The sequence below is a fragment of the Bombus huntii genome, unplaced genomic scaffold (genome assembly GCF_024542735.1).
Source record: "Bombus huntii isolate Logan2020A unplaced genomic scaffold, iyBomHunt1.1 ctg00000164.1, whole genome shotgun sequence".
Classification (NCBI taxonomy): domain Eukaryota; kingdom Metazoa; phylum Arthropoda; class Insecta; order Hymenoptera; family Apidae; genus Bombus; species Bombus huntii.
This window is the reverse complement of record NW_026099404.1, coordinates 80,001-93,550: the sequence shown is the minus strand read 5'-3', so window position 1 is coordinate 93,550 and position 13,550 is coordinate 80,001. Positions and strand designations below refer to the sequence as shown.

Genomic DNA, 13,550 nt, shown 5'->3' with positions numbered 1-13,550 from the left:
GACCGTACGAACAACTTCGTAACGGACTCACATGCGCATCTTCCTCGGGTACAGAAACGCTGCGGAAAACACCTCGAGCTTGTAGTTACAGCAGCACCCGTGTATAGCCGATCTTAGACACACGCTAGTTCGCACACGCGTTACATATATAATATGTAAGATTTCCGACGAACGTGGCTTTTCGGGAGCCAGGCGCGCGGGCAGAGAGATACACGACGACGGGGAAAATTCGTCCCGATACGAGTACGTGTACTCTCCGATCTCCGCGCGACGCTGGGGATCATACCTCCCTAAGTCGTCAGAGCGCTCGAAGAAATCTCGCGTGTGCGTTCCCGGATCTACGGCTGATACTTTCGGGGCTTGTAAAAAAGCACAGAGCGTGTAAAACGCAACGACGACCCATCGATGCGACGGTCCTCGTTGTTGTCAGTCGCTTTCGCGAAGAGACGGAGTGGGCATTCGATCCCTGGGGCTGTACGAGAGTCTTAAGAAAAGACGGTAGATTATGGCAAAGTTTCGCACGCCATCGAGTTTAGGTTTTTTTTTTGGTTCTCTCTTCTCTCCTCTCTCGACCGAGTTCCCATATTTGCTTTCTCTCTCAGTCTCGCCAAATATAATATTCTTTTAAGACGACGTCGGGGGCGCGGACCTTCGTGCGTCGAACACCGGCAAACGTAGCATATATCGCCTGATATGAAAAAAAAATCGGTCACGAGGAGAACACTACGAGTATATACGTTCGATAACCGATACACGAAGCGGTGCATAAGCGGGCGGTCGCCCTCGTAAGGACGACTCACGACGCCGCGAGCACTCACGCAGGTCCGTGACCGGTTCTCTCCGCTCTTATTCGTATCCCTTCGTATACCTTCGTCCGACTCTGAAACGTTCTCTTATAATTTTTAAGAAGAACGACGGCGGGTTGTCAAGGCAAGAAGGGACAGAGAGAGACAGAGGTAGAGTTTCGTAGTCTCCCGTGAACACGATAGATTATATATCGAGCATGCGTACGACTTGCACGGTCTCTGCACGACCGCGACGAACGCCGACGAGCGTCCAACAATCGCTCGTACGTCGCGTATGTTCTCTCCGTCCGCTCTTATTCGTATCCTCGTTCTTGTACCTTCGTCCGACTCTGAAACGTTCTCTTATATAAAGAAGAACGACGGCGGGTTGTTAAGGCAAGAAGGGACAGAGAGAGACAGATACGGAGAGTAACGATACGCAACGCAAGCAGTCTTAGGTTTACGTGAGCAACCCTCAGCCAGGCGTGGTCCAGGAATTGTATCCGTGGACCGCAATGTGCGTTCGAAATGTCGATGTTCATGTGTCCTGCAGTTCACACGTTGACGCGCAATTAGCTGCGTTCTTCATCGACCCACGAGCCAAGTGATCCACCGTTCAGGGTAATCTTTTATAAATTTACAACAGTTCAATACTCAAATGTACTCTTCTCGGTTCTAGCGAAGCCGAGTTCCGTCACGTTCGACCAACGGGAATCGAACGCGCAGAAGTCGCCATAGGATTGACGACACAAAAACGTTCGAAAAAAAAAGAAAACGACGAACGCGCGAAGATACGCGCGTTCGCCGGCCGGGCGTAAAGTACATTATGATATATAACAACCATCGAGATCGAAGCTCCGTTCGTCAGGAAACGACGGGGATATATACACCCGATTCTGAATCCTCTGTACAGCACACGATCTCGCGAACGAGTAAGCACGGTGGCTAGCCCATGTTATATATGTGTTTGATTCTACTCTCTCGTCCAATTATTCAAGAAACAGCGCGCGTGCATCTCTCCATCGTTCGGGTGATAGTAAAGATTCGATGGGATTCGCGCGGCCGTCCGCCTCGAGCGGTCTTTCGTCCCAATATCCAGAAGCAGAGTTTGAAAAACTCTAGCGACGGCACGGGTGTCCGACTCACGACATCGAGGTTTCGAAGCCGGCGATCCCCTCCGAACGGATGGCGACCACGCGACCGACTGAAAGCATGAAAAATCGACGAAAGATAGAACACATCTCCGTTCGGGTGGTGTTTTTTCTTTAAAAAAAAAAAAAAAAACAAAAATTCGATGGGACTCGCAGCCATCGTCCTCGCGCGGTCTTTCGTCCCGATATCCAGAAGCAGAGTTTGAAAAACTCTAGCGACGGCACGGGTGTCCGACTCACGACAACGAGGATAGACAGCCGGTCCCCTCCGAACGGGTTATGCGATGATAAACTCGATGAAACTTTAGTCTCGTTCAGGTAGTGTGTGTCTTGTAAATCAAAAATTCGATGGGACACGCATCCATCGTCCTCGCGCGGTCTTTCGTCCCAACATCCAGAAGCAGAGTTTGAAAAACTCTAGCGACGGCACGGGTGTCCGACTCACGACAACGAGGATAGACAGCCGGTCCCCTCTGAACGGTATATTATATATGAGATGATAGACGACAAACTGGATGAAACTTTAAGTCTCGTTCAGGTAGTGTGTAAATCAAAAATTCGATGGGACTCGCATCCGTCGTCCTCGCGCGGTCTTTCGTCCCGATATCCAGAAGCAGAGTTTGAAAAACTCTAGCGACGGCACGGGTGTCCGACTCACGACAACGAGGAAAGACAGCCGGTCCCCTCTGAACGGTATATTATATGAAACTTTAAGTCTCGTTCAGGTAGTGTGTAAGTCAAAAATTCGATGGGACTCGCATCCGTCGTCCTCGCGCGGTCTTTCGTCCCGATATCCAGAAGCAGAGTTTGAAAAACTCTAGCGACGGCACGGGTGTCCGACTCACGACAACGAGGATAGACAGCCGGTCCCCTCTGAACGGTATATTATATATGCGATGATAGACGACAAACTGGATGAAACTTTAAGTCTCGTTCAGGTAGTGTGTAAATAAAAAATTCGATGGGACTCGCATCCGTCGTCCTCGCGCGGTCTTTCGTCCCGATATCCAGAAGCAGAGTTTGAAAAACTCTAGCGACGGCACGGGTGTCCGACTCACGACAACGAGGAAAGACAGCCGGTCCCCTCTGAACGGTATATTATATGAAACTTTAAGTCTCGTTCAGGTAGTGTGTAAGTCAAAAATTCGATGGGACTCGCATCCGTCGTCCTCGCGCGGTCTTTCGTCCCGATATCCAGAAGCAGAGTTTGAAAAACTCTAGCGACGGCACGGGTGTCCGACTCACGACAACGAGGATAGACAGCCGGTCCCCTCTGAACGGTATATAATATGAAACTTTAAGTCTCGTTCAGGTAGTGTGTAAGTCAAAAATTCGATGGGACTCGCATCCGTCGTCCTCGCGCGGTCTTTCGTCCCGATATCCAGAAGCAGAGTTTGAAAAACTCTAGCGACGGCACGGGTGTCCGACTCACGACAACGAGGATAGACAGCCGGTCCCCTCTGAACGGTATATAATATACATTATGCGACGGTAGACGATCAACTAGACGAAACTTTAGTCTCGTTCAGGTGGTGTAAAAAAAATTCGATGGGATACGCACGCACGGCTGTCGTCGTCCTCGAGCGGTCTTTCGTCCCAATATCCAGAAGCAGAGTTTGAAAAACTCTAGCGACGGCACGGGTGTCCGACTCACGACATCGAGGCTTCGAAGCCGGCGGCGTTCCCCTCTGAACGAACTTCGGCTAGACTAGTTACGAATCGTTGCTACACATCGTCTTCATCGTCGTCGTCGTCGACATCGACATCATCATCATATCATCATCATCATCATCATCATCATCATCGGTCATCGTCGCATAGCGGGCCAACATCCACGCGATGCGTCTTCGTTCTAGGTTACCCGATCCACGAGTATGTTACACGTGGTTTCGTTATTTCGAACGAAACGACATACGAAGAGCACACGCCCTTTGGGTAGGAAGCACGTTTCGAGAACGACGAGAGTTTCGATGAAAGAGACGAGAGAAGTCGACGCAGAAGGTATCCATGGATCTTCGAAGAGAACCTTCGAAGATGTATATCGGTATCCTTTCGCTCTGCGCGACTCGCTACAAGTTCTTTCGCTCTCGTCGACTCGTTCTAGACGCTTCGTTCGATCCCAAAGAGGAGTCTTCGATATGTCCCGTTGCTAGGAGGAGAACAAACGCAACACAGACCACGAAACATAGAAGAGAATAGGCGAGCATGATCACTCCGACACGAGGCACTTTAGAGATTTTCTTATTAGTTTGCATGGACTTTTATATTTCGTTTGTACGGTTTCCACGATGCAAATACGAAATACGAGATCGTGACGGCGGGTCTTTCTGTGTACGGCCTCTCGCAGGCGCCACGACTGCATTTCTCTTTACACCTGGTTTCCATCGTAATTTTTTCGTTTGATATCGAGCCTTAACTTTTGTTGGCTCTTTCGAAGCTAGAGTTCCCTTTTATTAGAATTTCATATATATATATATTATATGTTATATGTTTTATTCGGAGACGGCGGGTCTTTCTGTTTACGACCTCACGCAGGCGCCTCGAATAAGTTTCATTCGCATTTCGTTTTTATACTTGTATATATATATCTCTTCATCCCGATGATCGAGAGAGAGTGCCACCTTCTCTTCGTATAATTCCGTAGCTGGAGGGTCGTCTCCTCCTTAAGAATATTTCTATTCGTGCCAACGGAGGTTGCCAAGCTCCCTGGCGTTTTCGTTTGTTAAAGTATATAGCTTGTTAATACGTCGTATATACTTTCGTCGATACAGGAGGAGTACGGCTCCTTACCGACCATTGTGATATATATTTCATAGTTTTTATATGTGTTCAAGTCAAATTCTTTTGGTATCGTATCGTTAATGATCCTTCCGCAGGTTCACCTACGGAAACCTTGTTACGACTTTTACTTCCTCTAAATGATCAAGTTTGGTCATCTTCCCGGTAACATCGGCAATGCTTATCACATTGGCCGCGCACCAGTCCGAAGACCTCACTAAATCATTCAATCGGTAGTAGCGACGGGCGGTGTGTACAAAGGGCAGGGACGTAATCAACGCGAGCTTATGACTCGCGCTTACTGGGAATTCCTCGTTCATGGGGAATAATTGCAAGCCCCAATCCCTAGCACGAAGGAGGTTCAGCGGGTTACCCGGGCCTTTCGGCCAGGGAAAACACGCTGATTCCTTCAGTGTAGCGCGCGTGCGGCCCAGAACATCTAAGGGCATCACAGACCTGTTATTGCTCAATCTCGTGCGGCTAGAAGCCGCCTGTTCCTCTAAGAAGATTTGTTTGTACGTTGGTAGTAAAAACCCACCGACCGAAGCCGGGGGCCTTCGAGATACCATAAGTTACGTCTATTTAGCAGGCTAGAGTCTCGTTCGTTATCGGAATTAACCAGACAAATCGCTCCACCAACTAAGAACGGCCATGCACCACCACCCACCGAATCAAGAAAGAGCTATCAATCTGTCAATCCTTCCGGTGTCCGGGCCTGGTGAGGTTTCCCGTGTTGAGTCAAATTAAGCCGCAGGCTCCACTCCTGGTGGTGCCCTTCCGTCAATTCCTTTAAGTTTCAGCTTTGCAACCATACTTCCCCCGGAACCCAAAAGCTTTGGTTTCCCGGAAGCTGCCCGCCGAGTCATCGGAGGAACTTCGGCGGATCGCTGGCTGGCATCGTTTATGGTTAGAACTAGGGCGGTATCTGATCGCCTTCGAACCTCTAACTTTCGTTCTTGATTAATGAAAACATTTTTGGCAAATGCTTTCGCTTCTGTCCGTCTTGCGACGATCCAAGAATTTCACCTCTAACGTCGCAATACGAATGCCCCCATCTGTCCCTATTAATCATTACCTCGGGGCTCCGAAAACCAACAAAATAGAACCGAGGTCCTATTCCATTATTCCATGCACACAGTATTCAGGCGAAGGTAGCCTGCTTTAAGCACTCTAATTTGTTCAAAGTAAACGTATCGGCCCACCTCGACACTCAGTGAAGAGCACCGCGATGGGATATTAGTTGGACCGCCCGCGAGGAGCTAAGCCCACCGATAGGACGTACCACATAATGCCAGTTAAACACCGCGAGCGGTGAACCGACACTGTGACACACAGATTCAACTACGAGCTTTTTAACCGCAACAACTTTAATATACGCTATTGGAGCTGGAATTACCGCGGCTGCTGGCACCAGACTTGCCCTCCAATTGGTCCTCGTTAAAGGATTTAAAGTGTACTCATTCCGATTACGGGGCCTCGGATGAGTCCCGTATCGTTATTTTTCGTCACTACCTCCCCGTGCCGGGAGTGGGTAATTTGCGCGCCTGCTGCCTTCCTTGGATGTGGTAGCTGTTTCTCAGGCTCCCTCTCCGGAATCGAACCCTGATTCCCCGTTACCCGTTACAACCATGGTAGGCGCAGAACCTACCATCGACAGTTGATAAGGCAGACATTTGAAAGATGCGTCGCCGGTGCTAGATGACCATGCGATCAGCACAAAGTTATTCAGAGTCACCAAAACAAACGATGGACGGACAGACGAGCCATCCGCCACCGATTGGTTTTGATCTAATAAAAGCATTCCTACCATCTCTGGTCGGAATCTGTTTGCATGTATTAGCTCTAGAATTACCACAGTTATCCAAGTAAATGTAGGTATGATCTAAGAAACCATAACTGATTTAATGAGCCATTCGCGGTTTCACCTTAATGCGGCATGTACTGAGACATGCATGGCTTAATCTTTGAGACAAGCATATGACTACTGGCAGGATCAACCAGGGATCTTATTCGTATAACAATTCTTATAAATTTCGTTTAAGTTCTCTTCGTGTCGTAGGTGGGACGTAAGCACCGTACGACGAGACTTTTCGTTCTTAAGATAGATATATCTATAAAATATATCTCCTAGCGACGTTCGAGATACACCCATAGTTCAGTAATAATCTTCGAACGCCGCTCGCAGCCACTTTGTAATTCTCAACTCCACCTCCTCTCTTCTCTCTCTCTCTTTCTCATAGTCTTATATAAAATGTTTAGAATCGTACTTCTAAAGGAACATTTCCATAATGCTGTCTTCGTGTAAAAAGACTTATTAGAATATCTTAGCGGTAAAGCACGTATACGCACCTCACGCTGAACGAACAAGCGCGTATCCCAGTGCGTCGCGCTGGACATACCGTAAGAATATTCTTTCAATCGGTAGAACATTTTCGGCAGAAGACATACTACGCAAAGATAGTACGCTCCTACCGCCTCATCGGATACTTCTGCGAAAGCAGAAGTTTTTATAGAAAGCAGACGGTTATACTCTTTTGAATGAATCGATGCTCAGTTAGTACAAGCACACACGCATCTAACAATTTTTGTTAGAATACGTACACACAGGTCACCAGCTTCCCGACTCAGGGGAACCTTGCCACGATATTTGGTCATTACGTCCAGGACAGCGACCCGCGGCGCAGCAGTGTAGAGAAAAAACCAGAACGAGAACGGAGGAACAGTCGAGAAATAGCGTAAAATACACTAAGACTCGAGGAGCGGTGACTGAATTCTCAACCGAGGCCGTAGAATAGCCACGCGCTCAACGCTGTTCCGACCGAACCGTCCGGCTCGACGTCTCTCTTATAGATACGAAAGCGCCAGCCGGAAGGCCGGCGCCGGCCGGGCTAGCGGCCGCGCGCTTACGGTGCAAAACCTCCGTAGCAACGTACCGTTCGGAAGGGACGCTGGAACTTAGTCTCGCGAACGCTCGATCACTACTATACAAAGCCAATATCCAACCATCGAAATACATTACCAGACGTTTTATTAACATAATAGAAATGCATTTTTACCAAAAAATTAATTTTTTTTTTCACCGAAAAATTGCATCAGTAAACATACTCTTTTATCGAATACGGACAAAAAATAAGTTTATAATCAATTACAATACGTTAAAATAAGTAGAAATATGCAAAAAAATATATACCTTGTAACGTTAATTAACGAAAAAATTAGAAAAATATCCCAGTCGTGTCAGTTCGACGAACGCTAATTTTTTGAAAAAATCGATAAAAATGTTTAATCCCGACGTATTTAATAGAGATAGAACGATTCCCGTAAAAAAATTTATACCTTGTAACGCTTTTTAACGAATAAACTCGAAAAAACTTTTTCGCCCTCGGAATTTTTCTAAGTCCCAACGTACCGGCTCGGAATTTTTCTATGTTCCAACGACCGGTCGTGTCGGTCCAAACGTTTTTATATCCGTCTGCCGACGATATAAACGCTTAATCCCGACGTATTTTATCGAGTTATAACGATTTCTTGAAAAATATTCGTACGTTATAACGCTTTTTAACGAATTAATCGAAAAAGAGTGTTCGGTCCGAAAATTTTCTAAGTACGAACGACCGGCCGCATAGGTCCGTTTTTAAAAATCGTTCTCGGACGGAAATAAACCATTAATCCCGACGTATTTCGTCGAGTTACGTCGATTTATGCAAAAAAATTCATACCTTGTAACGCTTTTTAACGAATAAACTCGAAAAAACTTTTTCGCCCTCGGAATTTTTCTAAGTCCCAACGTACCGGCTCGGAATTTTTCTATGTTCCAACGACCGGTCGTGTCGGTCCAAACGTTTTTATATCCGTCTGCCGACGATATAAACGCTTAATCCCGACGTATTTTATCGAGTTATAACGATTTCTTGAAAAATATTCGTACGTTATAACGCTTTTTAACGAATTAATCGAAAAAGAGTGTTCGGTCCGAAAATTTTCTAAGTACGAACGACCGGCCGCATAGGTCCGTTTTTAAAAATCGTTCTCGGACGGAAATAAACCATTAATCCCGACGTATTTCGTCGAGTTACGTCGATTTATGCAAAAAAATTCATACCTTGTAACGCTTTTTAACGAATAAACTCGAAAAAACTTTTTCGCCCTCGGAATTTTTCTAAGTCCCAACGTACCGGCTCGGAATTTTTCTATGTTCCAACGACCGGTCGTGTCGGTCCAAACGTTTTTATATCCGTCTGCCGACGATATAAACGCTTAATCCCGACGTATTTTATCGAGTTATAACGATTTCTTGAAAAATATTCGTACGTTATAACGCTTTTTAACGAATTAATCGAAAAAGAGTGTTCGGTCCGAAAATTTTCTAAGTACGAACGACCGGCCGCATAGGTCCGTTTTTAAAAATCGTTCTCGGACGGAAATAAACCATTAATCCCGACGTATTTCGTCGAGTTACGTCGATTTATGCAAAAAAATTCATACCTTGTAACGCTTTTTAACGAATAAACTCGAAAAAACTTTTTCGCCCTCGGAATTTTTCTAAGTCCCAACGTACCGGCTCGGAATTTTTCTATGTTCCAACGACCGGTCGTGTCGGTCCAAACGTTTTTATATCCGTCTGCCGACGATATAAACGCTTAATCCCGACGTATTTTATCGAGTTATAACGATTTCTTGAAAAATATTCGTACGTTATAACGCTTTTTAACGAATTAATCGAAAAAGAGTGTTCGGTCCGAAAATTTTCTAAGTACGAACGACCGGCCGCATAGGTCCGTTTTTAAAAATCGTTCTCGGACGGAAATAAACCATTAATCCCGACGTATTTCGTCGAGTTACGTCGATTTATGCAAAAAAATTCATACCTTGTAACGCTTTTTAACGAATAAACTCGAAAAAACTTTTTCGCCCTCGGAATTTTTCTAAGTCCCAACGTACCGGCTCGGAATTTTTCTATGTTCCAACGACCGGTCGTGTCGGTCCAAACGTTTTTATATCCGTCTGCCGACGATATAAACGCTTAATCCCGACGTATTTTATCGAGTTATAACGATTTCTTGAAAAATATTCGTACGTTATAACGCTTTTTAACGAATTAATCGAAAAAGAGTGTTCGGTCCGAAAATTTTCTAAGTACGAACGACCGGCCGCATAGGTCCGTTTTTAAAAATCGTTCTCGGACGGAAATAAACCATTAATCCCGACGTATTTCGTCGAGTTACGTCGATTTATGCAAAAAAATTCATACCTTGTAACGCTTTTTAACGAATAAACTCGAAAAAACTTTTTCGCCCTCGGAATTTTTCTAAGTCCCAACGTACCGGCTCGGAATTTTTCTATGTTCCAACGACCGGTCGTGTCGGTCCAAACGTTTTTATATCCGTCTGCCGACGATATAAACGCTTAATCCCGACGTATTTTATCGAGTTATAACGATTTCTTGAAAAATATTCGTACGTTATAACGCTTTTTAACGAATTAATCGAAAAAGAGTGTTCGGTCCGAAAATTTTCTAAGTACGAACGACCGGCCGCATAGGTCCGTTTTTAAAAATCGTTCTCGGACGGAAATAAACCATTAATCCCGACGTATTTCGTCGAGTTACGTCGATTTATGCAAAAAAATTCATACCTTGTAACGCTTTTTAACGAATAAACTCGAAAAAACTTTTTCGCCCTCGGAATTTTTCTAAGTCCCAACGTACCGGCTCGGAATTTTTCTATGTTCCAACGACCGGTCGTGTCGGTCCAAACGTTTTTATATCCGTCTGCCGACGATATAAACGCTTAATCCCGACGTATTTTATCGAGTTATAACGATTTCTTGAAAAATATTCGTACGTTATAACGCTTTTTAACGAATTAATCGAAAAAGAGTGTTCGGTCCGAAAATTTTCTAAGTACGAACGACCGGCCGCATAGGTCCGTTTTTAAAAATCGTTCTCGGACGGAAATAAACCATTAATCCCGACGTATTTCGTCGAGTTACGTCGATTTATGCAAAAAAATTCATACCTTGTAACGCTTTTTAACGAATAAACTCGAAAAAACTTTTTCGCCCTCGGAATTTTTCTAAGTCCCAACGTACCGGCTCGGAATTTTTCTATGTTCCAACGACCGGTCGTGTCGGTCCAAACGTTTTTATATCCGTCTGCCGACGATATAAACGCTTAATCCCGACGTATTTTATCGAGTTATAACGATTTCTTGAAAAATATTCGTACGTTATAACGCTTTTTAACGAATTAATCGAAAAAGAGTGTTCGGTCCGAAAATTTTCCAAGTACGAACGACCGGCCGCATAGGTCCGTTTTTAAAAATCGTTCTCGGACGGAAATAAACCATTAATCCCGACGTATTTCGTCGAGTTACGTCGATTTATGCAAAAAAATTCATACCTTGTAACGCTTTTTAACGAATAAACTCGAAAAAACTTTTTCGCCCTCGGAATTTTTCTAAGTCCCAACGTACCGGCTCGGAATTTTTCTATGTTCCAACGACCGGTCGTGTCGGTCCAAACGTTTTTATATCCGTCTGCCGACGATATAAACGCTTAATCCCGACGTATTTTATCGAGTTATAACGATTTCTTGAAAAATATTCGTACGTTATAACACTTTTTAACGAGTTATTTGGAGGGGATCTTTCGGCCTTTTCGTAGCGGTGCGAAAAAATTCTAAGTTCCAACGTCCCAGTCACGTTGGTCCGGAGGATGAAATTTTTCAAAAAAATAAAGTGAAATCGCTACTTTCGACTAGATTTCGTCGAAACGTAACGATTTCACGCAAAATTTCGATACGTTATAACGCTTTTTAGCGAGTTATTTCGAGTTGAACTTTCGGTACTTTCGTAACGGGGCGAAAAAATTCTAAGTTCCAACGTCCCGGTCACGTTGGTCCGGAGGATGAAATTTTTTAAAAAAATAAAGTGAAATCGCTACTTTCGACTAGATTTCGTCGAAACGTAACGATTTCACGCAAAATTTCGATACGTTATAACGCTTTTTAGCGAGTTATTTCGAGTTGAACTTTCGGTACTTTCGTAACGGGGCGAAAAAATTCTAAGTTCCAACGTCCCGGTCAGGTTGGTCCGGAGGACGAAATTTTTTAAAAAAATAAAGTGAAATCGCTACTTTCGACTAGATTTCGTCGAAACGTAACGATTTCACGCAAAATTTCGATACGTTATAACGCTTTTTAGCGAGTTATTTCGAGTTGAACTTTCGGTACTTTCGTAACGGGGCGAAAAAATTCTAAGTTCCAACGTCCCGGTCACGTTGGTCCGGAGGATGAAATTTTTTAAAAAAATAAAGTGAAATCGCTACTTTCGACTAGATTTCGTCGAAACGTAACGATTTCACGCAAAATTTCGATACGTTATAACGCTTTTTAGCGAGTTATTTCGAGTTGAACTTTCGGTACTTTCGTAACGGGGCGAAAAAATTCTAAGTTCCAACGTCCCGGTCACGTTGGTCCGGAGGATGAAATTTTTTAAAAAAATAAAGTGAAATCGCTACTTTCGACTAGATTTCGTCGAAACGTAACGATTTCACGCAAAATTTCGATACGTTATAACGCTTTTTAGCGAGTTATTTCGAGTTGAACTTTCGGTACTTTCGTAACGGGGCGAAAAAATTCTAAGTTCCAACGTCCCGGTCACGTTGGTCCGGAGGATGAAATTTTTTAAAAAAATAAAGTGAAATCGCTACTTTCGACTAGATTTCGTCGATACGTAACGATTTCACTGATAATTTCGATGCGTTATAACGCTTTTTCTCGAGTTATTTCGACTCGAACGTTCGAACAGTGGCGAATATTTCAAAGTCCCTGCGACGCAACGATACGCTCTTACGCGTTGCTCGCTCGCTCCGCTCGCTCGAAAAAAAAATAGCCCAACCCAAAACCAATCCCTTTCGCGTTCGTTCTTCGATTTCATCGAAATCTTCGTTCGAACGCTCGGGATCGGTTTTGGGTTGGGCTATATTCGTCCGAGCGAGCGCAGCGAGCGAGCATTTGTCGCGATTATTTTCCTCGTTTTCGTCTCTCTCGTGAAACGGGAAAAAACGTGGAAAACGGGAAAAAACGGGAAAAAACGGGAAAAAACGCGAAGAAACGGGAAAAAACGCGAAAAAACGTTTAAAAATATTTGAAAAAGCGCGCGCGCGCGCGCGCAAGACGAGCTGCGCAGAACGGCGTACCTTAAGAGAGTGTTACCTACTCCGGCGCATACCCGCTGATTCGGAGGTGCGCGCGCAGCGGTAGCACGAGCGGCTAAGTCCAGCGGCGTATTGCTTTTTACTGGCACGCGACAAAGTTGCAGCGGCGTATCGCTTTCTATTCGTGCGTCTCGTTGTTTGATTTAAAGGAAAAAAAAAATCGCTACGCACGACCATCGGCCGTACGTAGCGAAATTATTTTTTTTAACCGCAGGAGACAAAGTCCCAGCGGCGTATTGCTTTCTGTTTGTACGCGACTAAGTCCAGCGGCGTATTGCTTTTTACTCGCACGCGACTAAGTCCAGCGGCGTATTGCTTTATGCTCGTACGCGACTAAGTCCAGCGGCGTATTGCTTTCTGTTTGTACGCGACTAAGTCCAGCGGCGTATTGCTTTTTACTCGCACGCGACTAAGTCCAGCGGCGTATTGCTTTCTGTTTGTACGCGACTAAGTCCAGCGGCGTATTGCTTTTTACTCGCACGCGGCTAAGTCCAGCGGCGTATTGCTTTTTACTCGCACGAGACAAAGTCCCAGCGGCGTATCGCTTTCTATTCGTGCGTCTCGTTGTTTGATTTAAAGGAAAAAAAAATCGCTACGCACGACCATCGGCCGTACGTAG

The 13,550-nt window shown here is 45.0% G+C and overlaps 2 non-coding genes across 2 annotated transcripts; both read right to left on the bottom strand.

Moving 5' to 3' along the window:
- Window positions 1–1,254: 1,254 nt before the first annotated feature.
- Window positions 1,255–1,409, bottom strand: LOC126877435 (5.8S ribosomal RNA). Its single transcript, XR_007695011.1, has one exon. It is a non-coding gene; the product is annotated as a 5.8S ribosomal RNA (ribosomal RNA).
- A 3,386-nt stretch (window positions 1,410–4,795) lies between these two features.
- On the bottom strand, window positions 4,796–6,718 carry LOC126877427 (small subunit ribosomal RNA). Its single transcript, XR_007695006.1, has one exon. It is a non-coding gene; the product is annotated as a small subunit ribosomal RNA (ribosomal RNA).
- Window positions 6,719–13,550: the final 6,832 nt, after the last annotated feature.